We start from the raw sequence: 15,186 nt of genomic DNA on the forward strand, positions 1-15,186 counted from the left end.
ACAAAGTGCTTCCTTTTCTAACTCTTTGCACTTACGATTTGCACCCCACAATAAGCTCTTTTTATAGAGAGCCCAAACTCTGATTTACAAAGAACATGTGTATGTTATCGCCTGGCTCTGAATTGAAAGCCTTATGGAAAAAGGCTAATGGCTCTTGTTTCTTCTGTATCTTCACACTCTCCGAGTGTGCTGAGATCTTTAAGAGTTCTCTGATAAAGGAGTAAATTGAAATAATAATCCTGAAGGATTTTTTTAATTTCAAAAATTTTTCAGTCCCATGTCTCTTAAATGAGCCAATTTCAGGATTTTAATTTATGTATTAGTTGTGCTTTGCCTTCACTCAAAAGGATTTAAGATGGGCTTAAAATATCATGAAAACTAGGTAAGATTATTAATTATGTCCCTGCAAGCTCTAAAATCGTAGTATTTCAGATCCCAATTTAAACAATGAAGAGTGTGTTTTTTAAAAGATAAAAGGCATGCTTTCTAATATCTTTCATTATCATGTTAAGAAAAAAAATCACAGATAAAAAATTTTCAGAAATATCACACACACATACGTACACACACTCACACTAGAACTGTACTGGCAGTGAACATGGGTTGTTTAAAGTATAGCTATTCAACTGTCATATAAAGTGAAATCTATATTTTCTCTCCCTATATGACTATATATTTAACATCTCTATGCAAATGTGTGTGCATACATATGTATATGTTATATACACACACTCCACATTATTATTTCAAAGGGGATTTTGCTCCTTCTGGCTACCAGCAATAACTAGTCAATATTTACACTCTTGAATATCGATGATATCGTGCATACACAGGAAAGCTGTGGAAAACATCTCCATTTTCAAACAGAGTTTTAATTATTTGCAAAAACTTCAATTGTTCACTATCTAATGTCATGAATTGGTCCTCACAGTGTGAAGTGCAACTGTCCAGGACCCCCACAGTATTATAAATAGGCTTCTAAAGCTGGGTTGATTGATGTTTGGCATAAAATGCTATTCCTCTGAGCACATATATTCCTTCTGTTCACCATTTTCATAGAAAAATACCAGGGCTGATTTTTTAATTCAAATCTTCAATTTATTCAGGGTTTAAACCACTAAATACTTAAAGCCTTTTTCAGATCTTTTCTCTCTCTCCCTTTTCTGTTAAGTAGGTAACTAAATCTTTTCTCTCAATACAACTAAGAATTGGAGATTTAGCAGATTCCTGTGGGGAAGAGAAAGAGTTTATTAATTATATTGAGAATCAAATAATATGCTTCTTTGACACTAATGTTCCATCTTTCTCCACCCTAAGTGTCCTATGGGACAACTTAAAAACCTTTATCAGGGTCTAGATTACTGCATTTATGGTTCCTTAGAAGAAGGAATTTAATGAATGACATTCTGAGTTGAAAAGAGATGTTGAGATATTTTAAGATTAAAGCTACAAAACAATTTTTTTCCAAGTATGTCCCAAGGATGGTAATATAAAACATCAAAAAAGCACAATAGTATACATTTTTATGAGTTACAATAAATTGTTAATACTGATGAAGTGTAAATTTTTCCTTCATGACCCTTATTTGCATTAGACAGGGTCCTACAGAAAACTTTAAGTACTCTTTAAAACAATTTACAAGATATTGTAGAGATTCGCAGCAATAAAGAATGTTTAGTGATCTTCTTAAAAATTTTCATATTGACAGCATTAAACCAAGTGCCTTATTGGGATTGAACTGGTTTGGGCCTATTTCTGTATTGGTTTCTTTCTCAAGGGTGCACATTTACTTTACAGGTTCTGTTTTAGAACCATTCTACTTGAATACAGTTCTGAAGCTGCCCGTACCTGATGGACAGTAGAATGGGTAATATTTACTGAGTGCTTACCGGAAACTGCAGTAGGCACATCCCATGTATTATTGCACTTCTTTTTCATAGCTACTTTGTGGAGGAAAATACATTATTATCACTCTTTTAAGGATGAGAAATTTGGGGCATACAGACTTACAGTGATTTGCCCTAAGTATCTGCTATCTTAGTTGGGTGGCTAGAAAAAAATACCACAAACTGGGTGGCTTATAAACAACAGAAATTTATTCCTCACAGTTCTGGAGGCTAGGAAGTCCAAGGTCAAGATGCCAACAGATTCAGTGTCTGGTGAGCCCACCTTCTGATTCACAGAGAGAACCTTCTAGTTGTAACTTCACACGGTGAAGTGGGCAAAGAGCTTTCTCAGCTACTTTTTATAAGGGCCCTAATCCCGTTCATGAGCACTCCACCCTCATCACCTAATTACCTTCTAAACACCCCACCTCCTAATACCATCACATTGGGGGTAGGTTTCACTATGTGAATTATGGGAGGACAAGACTTTCCGAGCATAGCACCTGCTTAGTAAATAGTGAAGGTATGGACTGAACTAAAGCAGTCCGACCTCACTGTTCACTTTTTGTAAAGGGCCAGGTAGTAAATATTTTAAGCTCTGTAGGCCATAGAGTCTTTGTCACAGCGACTCCACCCTGCTATTATAGTGTGATAGGTAATATGTAAATGAATTGTATGGCTCTGTTCCAGGAAATCTTTATTTAATAAAATACAGGTGGTAAGCCAGATTTGCCTTGTGGGTGATAATTTGCTGATCCCTGCACTAGCCTATTCTGCCTGCCTCCTGAGGGCAAAGAAAACCCACTAAATGCACATGACTTTGAAACTGGGAGTTCTACATACCCTGTCAGTATTCTGAGTAGGTAAAAGCAATGTCAACTGAGAGCTTCAGAAATGACCTCCAACCTTGGTACTTGACTCTAAACATCTTTGTTGCAGACTTTGAAAGGCTCCACTTAGAATATGTACTTATATGAGTGGGGTCTTGAATTAATACACACATTCTCATTATTATTGCATTGTGAATTAGAATGACAAGAGTGAAGCTATAGTCCACGTGTGTCTGAATTTCTGGTGTCCTGAAGGCCACTTCATCTCACTGATAAGACAACCTTACTTTATTCTCCAGGGATTATTGGAGCCCCAAGCTACTCTTTCTGCAGACCCTGTTTTAATTGAACTTTTAACCTCTTTCCCTGGATCAGGCTGGGCTAATCTGGTGGCCAGGCTGGTGACTCATTGGTCCACTTAGGCTGGAGGATGTGCCTTTTACTTCCAAGTCTATACAAAATAGTCCAAATACTAGGTCCTATCCAACTAATTGGCCAACTTCTGCGGTGCCAGCTACCTCTCTGGAATTCTATTTTCACCTGTTCCTAGACCCTCCATTAATACAGTTCATCTATGACCATATGCTAGGAAGTAGATACTACCTCTTCTTGCCCATGCTAGGTCCATTGTCCTCCCCATCAGATGCTATATTCCGTAGGACAAATTGAACTTCTTAGCCACTGAAACTTATCAGTGGCTGCCTACCTGCCCCAGTGGATAGATGAAGTTCTAGTTCTCGATCTTCTCAGCTGGCTCTGTCTAATGGCAGGTTATTGGCTCATGGTTGGCCATGGGGCAGGGATAGCTACTCCTTTACTCTCCAGCTTTGCTTAAAGTGAGATGTTTTATTTTTTTCATCCTTAAAAGTCAAGTACTATGACGAAAGGGTATAGTTATTATAAGAAAGTTGCATAAGAATTTGGCCTTACATTTCTCTGAAATAGCAAAATAATGGGAACACAGTCTTGGCCTGATGGCAGAATTACAGATGTAACTGGGTGAAAGAAAAAACAAAATAATAGTTGATAATTAAGAAGAACCAAGATGAAACTTCAGATGCTATATGATTAATAATGTTTTTGTCCTTATTCTATGCAAACATCTTTTATAAAACTCAATTTTTATCATAAATCCCAGTGATGATTTTTGTATTAAAGAACTAAGTAGAATTGTTAACTAGGAGGAAAATTCTCTGGTGTTGGATTTAATCCTTGAAATCAATCAAAAAGTCTTTTAAAGTCCTTTAAATCATCACAAAATGAAAATGTTCTTTGGGTTTAAAGCCAAAGAAATAATCCCTTGTCTTGTGTGTGACTGAAAAGAATGATTGTAAGCAGTGATTCTGCTCTTAAGTAGATTATAGTGTCATTGCAGAGATAAAATTAAGACATAAGAGATAATTAGAATGACTAAACAGTATAGCTCTCATAGTCTATGAGTTTAGAGTAGAAAAGGACAATTGAGCACTGGAGTAAGTGCTTTGCAGAGAAGCTTGGGCTTGAGATAGTTGATATAAGGCCTTGGTCGGCAAACTGTGGCTTGAGAGCCACATGCGGCTCTTTGGCCCCTTGAGTGTGGCTCTTCCACAAAATACCACAGCCTGGGCGAGTCTATTTTGAAGAAGTGGCATTAGGAGAAGTTTAAGTTTAAAAAATTTGGCTCTCAAAAGAAATTTCAATCGTTGTACTGGTGATATTTGGCTCTGTTGACTAATGAGTTTGCCGACCACTGAAGGGATGTTTTATACAAGGGAAAGTCTTGAATGTGGGTTCCTTGAGGTTAGAGGTGTCCTAATATCTTTGTTAGCTCAAATACAGGACACACATCATGGCATCCAGTAGGTACCTAAGAAAAGTTTATTTAGTATGAATATGGAATTTAAGTGGTACAAAATATGAGTTGGAGAGATTGGAATCAGGAAAAGACACCCGGTAATCCCCTTGATGACCAGATGTATGCTTGATTGTTTCTGCCAGCCAGGGCATATAATAACTACCAGTACTGAGTAAGCTCTTAAAACATAGTCACTAAATTTAACAGATTACTCTTGGACATTAATCATTAAATTTTCAAACCTTTTTAATACTCAGAAAGAAAACACACACAAAAAACATGAACACTGAATTTAATGCAAAGAAACCAAGAAATGATTGTAAGCTCAACTTTCAAAGGAAGTATCATGATAGAAAAACTCATAACCATGAGAATTAGACACATCACAGTAAGTACTTGGCCACAGCAGTTGTTTGTGCGTTATTAAGTGGGGATCTTTGATAATGGCATTGTTCTGTAACTTCAGATAATGATGTGTATCCAAAAGGATTGTGGTAAGGATTGGCATTTATAAAGCAGCACAGACTAGTTCAGGATAGACCATTCATAGGTGCTCCTTTCACTTTTCTTTCTCCTTCACGATCGGATTGAATAAGAGCCTAGACTCTGGTGAAGCCAGGGTATCTTGCAGGTCCTGGGCTACAGGACTGGAGCACCACCTGGTAGTAAGCTCCAGCGCTGGAGGCTATCAGTGTGCAGGTCAGAAGCCTAGTCCTGAGCATGCAGGGGCTCTGCTAGTGAGAGCAGACAGGAAAGCTCTCAGCACGGAGTTACCTTACAGGTGGAACATCCATGGTTATTTATGGCTCAAGAGGCAAAAGGAAAGAAGACAGTAATAAAAAAAAAATCATCAATTTGTGAGCGACGAAAGGCAAAAGAGATCACTGTTGTTGGTCAATAATAATATGTATGTGTTTTTGATTTTTGTGAAGTTATTTTGTTGTATGTGAGCTGATGTGTTAACTAATAAAAATGAATCTTAATGAAACTTTAAATGAGCCAGCTGTGTTCAGCTAAAAAGGAGTTCTTTATCTTCCTCACATAAGGGGAGTGGGTGTGTTTAATTAAGGAGAAAAGTGTTGGGAAAATTTGGGTGTGTTTTTATTACTACCGTGGTGGGAGTAAGTTTACCAAGGAATTGAAGGTGAATGCCTCTGTATGGTAAGCAGGGGTTTGCAGAGGCTGTGTATTTCAGGTAGGAGCTTCCAATCAGTGGCTACCTGGCTGTTCTCAGAGGCAACAGGAGATGCAACAATTGACTGAAGTTTAGGTAGAGGCTGTTGCAATGCAGAGCCCACCTTTTCACTTCTGGATTCTTTCTCTTCTCTTTCCCAGCCCTTGCCTGGATGCATAGTTGTACTGAGAGGCTTTTTTTGCAGCAGCTCCCAAGGCCCTCAGGTGTATTGTGTATTGGTTCACCTTTGGCAGGTGTGGCCTCGTCCTGGAAACAGCACAGTAGGCTCCTCGTAACCCAGGCGCTCCAGTGTGGTGCAGTGGGGCATCATCACTGTAGTCACTGTCTTAAAAATGAAGCCACAGGGTGATTTGCCAAGGCTGCAGGGACAACACATAACAGAGATGGGATTAGGATGCAGGTCTTCAGGCTCCAAGAGTTTTTTTCTGCAGACCAGTGATCATCAGGGGAGACAACTTCCCTATTCTTTTTGTCCCCACCAGGATGGTATATTATGATCTAGAAGAAGTGAGTATAATTTGAAAAAACATATTGAAATCATTCTGAGTACCTGTTGTTTTCATAACTAAATCACCCAAGGTAATGTGGCTTGGAATCTTCCTGATTAGTAGGTAAGCCAATGTTGTAGGAGATAAAATGTTGTAGGTGACACAGTGACTGGAGCTTTGGAGACATGAAGGAAGGTGAGGACTCAGAAATGTCCCCTGGATTTGCCAAGTAGAAAGCAAATGGTGACCTTTAAAAGCCCAGCTTCAATTCTGCAGGTGTCAGGGATTTTTAAAAAATGGATAAGGAGAAAGTGTTGGCTATGCATGAGATATGAAAATGAAAGTATGTAAGGAAATTGAAGTAGAGCCTTGGGCAGGATCAAGACTCTGTCTCCTGGAAGACTAGATCTGGGAATCAGCTTCTGTATCTCCCAGCCCCAATTCTTGTGTTTCTCTCATTTAACACAGTATGTTACTTTTCAATTTATACTAAAAAGGAGGAGGAGTTATATTTTAATACTAGTGTCTCGGTGCATGGATTCATGCACATTGGAAGGAAATTAATTAGAAGAAATATTTTAATATTGCTATTTGCTCTTTCTCTATAATAGAAGTGTCAACCAAAAACCAAATTCACAATTGACAATGACAGATCGAAACACATGTATGCGATTGGCGCCAGCTATGAGCTTTATATGTATCACACATGCACAAGTCAACTTAGCTTTTTATATATATATACTAGAGGCCCGTTGCATGAAATTCATGCATGGGGGGGGGGGGGGGCGGGGGGCGGTCCCCTCAGCCCAGCCTGCACCCTCTCCAATCCAGGACCCCTTGGGTGATGTCCGACTGCCGGTTTAGGTCGGGCCTAAACTGGCAGTCAGACATCCCTCTCATAATCCTGGACTGCTGGCTCCTAATTGCTCACCTGCCTGCCTGCCTAGTCACCCATAACTGCCCCCCCCTGCCGGCCTGGTCGCTCCCAACTGCCCCACCTGCTGGCCTGGTTGCCCCCAACTTGCCCCCCCCCCCTGCTGACCTGGTCACCCCTCATGGCTCCCCCACCAGCCTGGTCGCCCCATGCAACCTGCTGTCCAGTCGTTTGGTTGTCCCTCACTAACCCCCCTGCCGGCCTGGTCGCCCCATGCAACCTGTTGTCCAGTCGTTTAGTCATCCCTCACTAACCCCCCTGCTGGCCTGGTTGCTCCATGCAGCCTGCTTGCTCAGTCGTTTGGTCATCCCTCACTAACCCCCCTGCCGGCCTGGTTGTAGGCAGCCATCTTGTGAGGGTGTGAGGATTAATTTGCATATTACCTCTTTATTATATAGGATAGAATAAATTTGCTTAATTAGACATGCTTTCTGGTTTAGCTAAACTTTTTCCAGCCCAGTGAAGCACCCCAACTTCTCTTTCAGGTAATTGTGAGCAACACAGCAGTAAATATCAATATGAAGCAGATTATTATTATAGATCACACAGGGAGAACAAAAGATAAAATATTTAACTGTAGCAGTGTTTGACTATATTCTGCGCAGTGAGAAAACCTGAAGTCATTTTCAGGTTACACCATTTCTTACTTCTTTTCAGTCAGGTCAAGTTTCTAAAATTTCTAAATCTCTGTTTTCCGGCTAATGAAAAGAAAATAGAATTCTACTGAGTCTCCTATCTACCTACTCCAGGACTTCTGTGAGAATCAAATGAGATGAGGCACGTGAAAAATACTTCACAAACATTTGGTGAAACTGTAAAATGTTTGCATCTGGCTGTGAAGCAAGTCAGGTTCCTGGGCTGAAGAAACTCCAAGGAGGCTAGTTGCTAGGGAGAGAAAGCTGGGGGTTGCTATGTGACATCATTACCTGGCACCCACAGAGACTGTTTCAGGGCTGGGCTGGGCTGTGGGCCGCATTTTGCACCATGGGGTCTTGGCAGCATTGGCTGTGATTTGGTGGAGTGTCGGGGCCTGTGTCCCACTTGGGGAAGCTGAGTGTTGGTTTGTTGGCACCGGGTTCGTGGTGCCATTTATTTTTAAATGGCCAGTGCGTGTCATGGCAGCTCCTGCGTTGAGCATCTGCCCCCTGGTGGTCAGTGTGTGTCATAGCTACTGGTCGGACAGATACTTAGCCACATATATATATATATATATATATATATATATATATATATATGTATGTATGTATATGTATATATTAGTATATTTAGTATATTAATAGATGTTTTTCTGGCCGTGGGGTAAATACATTTCTTTAGTTGTATCCTTGCTGTCTACAACCCTTACTCCTCCCTATCCCCACTCTCCCATAGGACTAGACACCTAGACAGTGAGTCACCCAAAACAAAGGCTGAACATATTTGAAAAATCCCTGGTTTTAGGCTAAGTCAGAAAGATTTGGATGCATACTTCTTGAGCAAGTTTTTCTACCTTCAGAGACTAATCTAATTCAAAGATTTGATTATAGATCCCTAAGGGCAGGGTGGAGGGGTGGGGAAAGGTACCAGAGAAATGGAGAGCAGGAGAGGAAGAAGCCATAGGTCTCCACCAGGGAAGGCTCTCTGTCTCCCACTGCAGGGAGGTACATGAAAATCCACTTAGTAATCAGTTGTCCTATAGCCAACTGGTGAAGGCCATCTTTGGGCAGCATTTAGTGTGTTGCTGTAGAGGTAGTATTCTACAAGACCCTGCCCATCTAATTTACAATAACTCTAGGTGGTGGGGCTCAAAGTGGTGATAACAAGAAAAGGAAGTAGTTCCAAGGTGGCATACATGGAACTAGGTTGAAATCTTCCACTGGAAAAGGAAAGCGTGGAGTAGGCTATCTCATTAAGTACCTGTTTATGAGTCTGTCTTCCCCACTACTTGGATATCCTTGAGGAAAAGGATCATCTCTTTTTCCTTTTATATACTCAACACCTGGGATAGTGCTTGGTACAGAGCTTAATTAATGTTTGTTGAATGAAGAAGTGAGTGGATGGCTAATCAATGGATAAATAAAAGTGAAAATGTTTAGAAGTAGAAGTCAGAAGAAGCCAATGAGAGGGACAAAGAAGACATGAAAGATATTTAAAGAGGAAAGAATGATTATTTGAGCCTGGCTGAGAGGTGACCGGAGAAGGAAAGGGTAAAGGATAAATCCACGTTCTTTGTAGCCTGGAAAAAGGGATGAGATGATAGATAGTGAGTCTTCGATATGTTGGGCTGAAAAAAACAAACAAACTTGTTCTTTAGTAGTCATAGTTAGCTCTAAATTTATCTTCTTCATAGTTCCATTTCTGATTGTAATACTTGTCCAGTAGAATCAACAGGAAGAAAATCATCAAGATGTTATGAAAATCTATAAAAGATAAAGTCATAGGGTAATATTTTTCTTTCAGTATTCATATTTAGAAAATCATTCTCTGTCATCATCAGATTATTCTCTTTATGACCTGGAAACAGAATTCTGCTATGAGAGCATGTGTAAAGAGCCAGATATAATTGTGTGTTCTTAAACGTTCAAGTGGTTTCACATTTGTTTATTTCCCAGTGTTTCACTCTGGTTCATTTACTCACTCACTTAAAGGCATGTACTATGTTATGTGGAGATGCTATATGGGTTAGCGGTCTAGCAGGGGAGACACACGCCTAAATGTATATTTATTAGTCAAAGTGCTACACCAGCACCAAAGCCTGAGCCAGCATTTTTCTGATGCTTTTCCACCATGACCTGATACCTCTCAACCCAGAACATCGAAATGACCTCCTGCTTCATCCAGACTGGACCCTCTCAGCCTGGACCCTCTATCTAGGACCCCATACTCTAGCAAGGGTTGGAGCTCTGCAGCTCTGCTTGGTTCTTCCCAGTCTCCTTCCCAGGAGCTTAGAATCTTGCCCCCTCTCCAGCAAACATAGCTAAACCCTGTCTTTTCAACTGGCCTCTACCCCAATATCACTTTGTTCTAACTATTACCTAATCCAAGTTTGATCTTGTCATGATATTTGCACAATGGCTTTGGACTACCTGACTACTCTCATTTAGGGCTGTTCTTGATAACTGAGTCCAGTATTCCCCTCTCTCCTTAATGAAACTCTCCCTTCCTTCATATAATGCCCATGGCAGCCTGTATCTACAATGGCAGCCTGTATGGGGGCCATTAGCAGATTTCACCCTGCAGGCCAGAGGAAGACTAGTGAGATAAGTGACATATTAACCCATCACGCAGAAGCCAAATGCTCTCTGCTTATTTCAAGGAAAAGTATAAATTGGGGATTAAATGAGATGATAGAATACATAGAGTGTTAGTGGAAGAGAAAGAAATGGAAGTTAGTACTTCTCAATCTCTTATTTTAATTCTCAGATCATGTTAATAAGTTTTGACATACTTTTGGTGTGAGAGGATATTTCATTTGGAATAGGACACGGTTTAAGAAAAATGTTCTTTATATCATATCACCCCTTAATTTAACTAAACTTTAGGATTACTTTTGTTGTTAAACGAATTTTTCAATTTGCCCCACAATGTTATATTTCTCTGTGCCAGAATAACTGTTTAAAATATATAAAGACATCACAAAAAAGGGGGGAAAAAACCTTCAAAGTGTTATTTTTGAAGGCAAGTGAGCTATTTTGAAATTAGAGTACTACATTCTCAATTCCTAGCCTCAAGTCTGTTAATATATATATATGTATATATATACATATACATATATATATACATATATATGAATATATATGTATATATATATATATACACACACATATATATATACACACACACATATATATATATGTAGGCAAAAATAAACTTCTTTATGATAAACAGAATATCATTGAAAATTCAATTTTTTAGATGATGGGAAAAAAATTGTGAATCATCAGTTTGTCAAATGTCAACAGCAGCTCAAACATATTTGGATTGACTTTTCAATAGGTTTCTGATAACTAGAGAAGCGGAAATCGCTAGATCCAGAGAGCGAATGGGAGGAGCAGGCATAGATACACTCCCAGTTTGGGATAAATGACATCTTGCTGCTAAAACAAGCTTCACACGTTAGCCAGCAATCATTAGGTTGCTGACTTTCCTGATCCCCAGGAGATGCTTGCGCTAGGAATAAATTTCTATGTTGAAGCATTTGACAAGCCTTAGTTCCTGATGTCTCACACTCAAGCCTTACTTTATAGTCACATCTGTTAGTTTAAAGCATTTTTAGTTTATTGAAGAAGCCTTCACAAAGAAAAAACAGATGATGAAAATCTCATCTGTCAAAACTGTTATTAAAACCAGTAACAGTGTGAAATTTTGTTTAAATTGAAAGCATCATTTATTTTTATCAAACATTTTATAAACAATCACATTTGAGAAAGATTTGGGGGACCCAGAGAGCCCTCAACAAAATGCAGCTCATTATGTTGCTTTGTGGAATGTGTGGCTCACAGATAGACTGGGGCTCCTTCCCTCTTTCTTTGGGAGAGACCAGAGGGTTGGAGAAATTGCCCCGAACAGGGCTCCCTACCTTGACCAGGGAGAGTGAGCAGGAAAGGGGGGTAGGCCAAAATTGGAGGCTGGAGACCACTGTTGTGGTGGCAGACAGCAAGGCGGCCCCTTATTTGCCCTTTTCCCCAGGGATGCAGGTGGCCTGTACCTGAAAGTCCCTGAGAGGGCTTAGAGAAAGTGAAGGAAAGAAAGCACATTCATGGGAAGAATGAGCGAGGCTTCCTTTCTTTTCTTCTGTGCAGACAGTTGATTTCATGCTCAGATTTGCTACTGATATCAAAGGGTGTTTCACAGCCAGGGGTAAAAGATAGCCTTCAGAAGGGAAACGAGACGAACATCAAGTCCATTTAGTTGAGTTTTCATTCAATCCAGATGCCTGGCACTGTGGAGACAAAACATCTGACACGTTGCTATTGTGTAGACTCAACCTTAGCGTATACAAAAGATCCGGTTTCACGTTCTCAGCGAGGTCTCATACTTAGGCTGTTCGGTATTAGCAGCTTTGTAAAAGAAAACGTGTCTTAAGGAAAGTAGATTCATGTAGATCTGAATGATTTGTTCAAGTAGTGACTTTCCTGTCGTTTCTCCAGGTGATACTGTCCTGCATTTTGCCATACTTCCATTTTTATTTTTTGTTAATCCTCACCCAAGGCTGTTTTTCCAGTGGATATTTAGGGAGAGTGGGAGAGAGAGGAAAAGACAGAGAGAAGCATAGATGTGAGAGAAATACATCGATTGGTTGCCTCCTGCACATGCCCCACCAGGGCCCCGGGCCAGGGAGGAGCCTGCAACTGAGGTAGGTACCCTTGACCCGAATCAAACCTGGGACCCTTCAGTCCACAGGCCTATGCTCTATCCACTGAGCCAACCAGGTAGTACTTGCCACCCTTTTAGATCTCCCCTTGGGGGCTTGCAAAGGCTTCTCCCTGGCCATGAAGTGCCAGAATGGGGCTGCACAGTGTGAAGGGGCATTTCAGATCCCCAGCTTCCCGTTCCCTCTCTGTTCTAAGAATGTGTCCAAGTTCTCCTTTCACTTCGCCCCTTTCGCAATCCCTCCTTCTTCCACTTATAAAAGAAAACCTTACCTCTTACTTATCCTGGGTCTCACTAGCACATGCTGCTGCAGGGCCTAACGACCCCCCAGCACACCAAACGAAGTGACTGCTGGGATCTGTGAAGCTCACAAAAGCTGAGACCCGAGCCTGTGTCTGAGCCGCCTCTTTCCCACAATTTCAAGGAGAAGGTGAAAATTCCATGTTTACTTCCAAAATAGCGATATTATGTTTTCCAGAAGACAAACCATATTTTGTGTTGTTAGTGTTTATACTTTCTTGACTATTTATTCAGGGTTGCAGGAAAAAAATTTTCGCCAAATGATTATATACTACAAACTTCTGTTTTATTTTTAGCATAAGCACAAATGTCTTGCCCCCTACTAACCTCTTTTTTGCTAATTTATTTATTTTTGCTGAGTACTTATTACAGAAATGTCTTGTAGGTTCTACTCTTTAAAGAAATGGACTTAACAACAAGAATTTATGCACCTTTGTAAGCTCTGAACTTCCTGTGACCCAGTCCTTCCTTTCTCCTGTTGATTTAGTCTGAACTCCACATCATTCTACCCATAAATTATATTCATATATGGAAATATAAAAGAATTGGGAGAAAAAGCCCCATTAAAAGGTGCATTTCCAATAAGAAATTTTTTATATTCAATAATTTTAAAATAAAACTTTATGATATATTTACATTATTTGATCAATTGTGGATAAATAACTGCACTGATAATTTATTCAGTCCAGAAATTTTAAAAATATATCTTTATTGATTTCTGAGAGGAAGGAAGAGGGACAGAGAGATAGAAACATCAGTGATGAGAGAGAATCATTGATCAGCTGCCTCCTGCATGCCCCGCACTGGGCTTGAGCCTGCAACCCGGGCATGTGCCCTGACAGAGAATTGAACTGTGACCCCTTGGTTCATAGGTTGGTTGATGTTCTACCACTGAGTCATGCTGGCTGGGCCAATCCAGAAAATTTTTGGTAGTAGTCTATAATTCATTTTTATTTCATGAAATAAAAACAAATTAAACCTTTCTATTCATATACAAAATTTTTTTTTGCAGAGAACCATGATTAAATGTATATCATTAAGATAAAATTCCATGAGAAAAGTAGCATGGAAATATAAGATCATGGAGAAAATAACAAACTTTCTGCTCAGGAAGGGTTTGTTCATATATTTTGTAAATGTATGATGGTGGATATTAAATTAAGATTCAGGGCCCTGCTGGGGATCGATGGCACACTTCACCAGGGAACTGGGCTGAGTTTCCAAAAAGACACTTTACAAAGATGTGGGCAGAATTACATGAAACCTAATTGGGGGCAAAAATGAGTAGGAGCGGCCAAGTCCTGAAGGTGTGAAGGGAGGCAACAGTCACCAGTTCATTTTATCTCAGGAGAGAGCTGCCCTGTAGTAGCTGTGGTGATTGGTAGAAGATGCTCTAGAAGGAAGGAAATTAGGAAAATGAATGTACTGACCTTACTCTCTCCCTCTTATCTAGTTTCCTGCCAGTGCCTCCCCTTGGTTAAACCCAACTTAGAAGTAGTGACAGGCTTTTTAATCTTTTAGCATCCTATCTAATAAAAGAGTAAAATGCAAATTGACCATCACCCCAACACACAAGATGGCCACCCCCATGTGATCAAAAATGGCTGCACCCATGTGGACACAAGATAGCCACCACAAGATGGCCAGCAGGGGAGGGCAGTTGTGGGCAATCAGGCCAGCAGGGGAGGGCAGTTGTGGGGAACCAGGCCTGCAGGGGAGGGCAGTTGGGGGGGACCAGGTCTGCAGGGGAGGGCAGTTGGGGGTGACCAGGTCTGCAGGGGAGGAGAGTTAAGGGCAACCAGGCTGGCAGGGGAGGGCAGTTATGGGTGACCAGGCCGACAGAGGAGGGCAGTTAGGGGCAATCGGGCAGTTGGACATCCCTCGAGGGGTCCCAGATTGGGAGCGGGTGCAGGCTGAGCTGAGGGACACCGCCCCCATGCACGAATTTCGTGCACCAGGCCTCTAGTTAATTATATTAGGATAATAGCTATAGGTTTTTTGTAGATGTCCTTTATCAGATAGAGAAAGTTTTTTTTTTTTTCTGTACATAATTTTTGAGAGCTTTCATCATGAATTTCTGTTAAATTTTGTCAAATACTTTACTGCAGCCCTAGCTGTTTTGGCTCAGTGGATAGAGTATTGGCCTTCAGACCAAAGGGTCCTGGGTTTGATTTTGGTCAAGGGCGCGTGCCTCGGTTACAGGCTTCTCCCCAGCCCGGGTTCTGGTCAGGGCACATGCAGGAGGCAACCAATCGATGTGTCACTCTCACATTGATGTTTCTCTCTGCTTTCCCTGTCTCTTCTACTCTCTAAAAATCAGTGGGAAAATCCTTGGGTGAGGATTTAAGAAAAACAAAACTTTACTGC

The sequence above is a fragment of the Cnephaeus nilssonii genome (genome assembly GCF_951640355.1).
Source record: "Cnephaeus nilssonii genome assembly, chromosome: 11".
NCBI classification, from domain to species: domain Eukaryota; kingdom Metazoa; phylum Chordata; class Mammalia; order Chiroptera; family Vespertilionidae; genus Cnephaeus; species Cnephaeus nilssonii.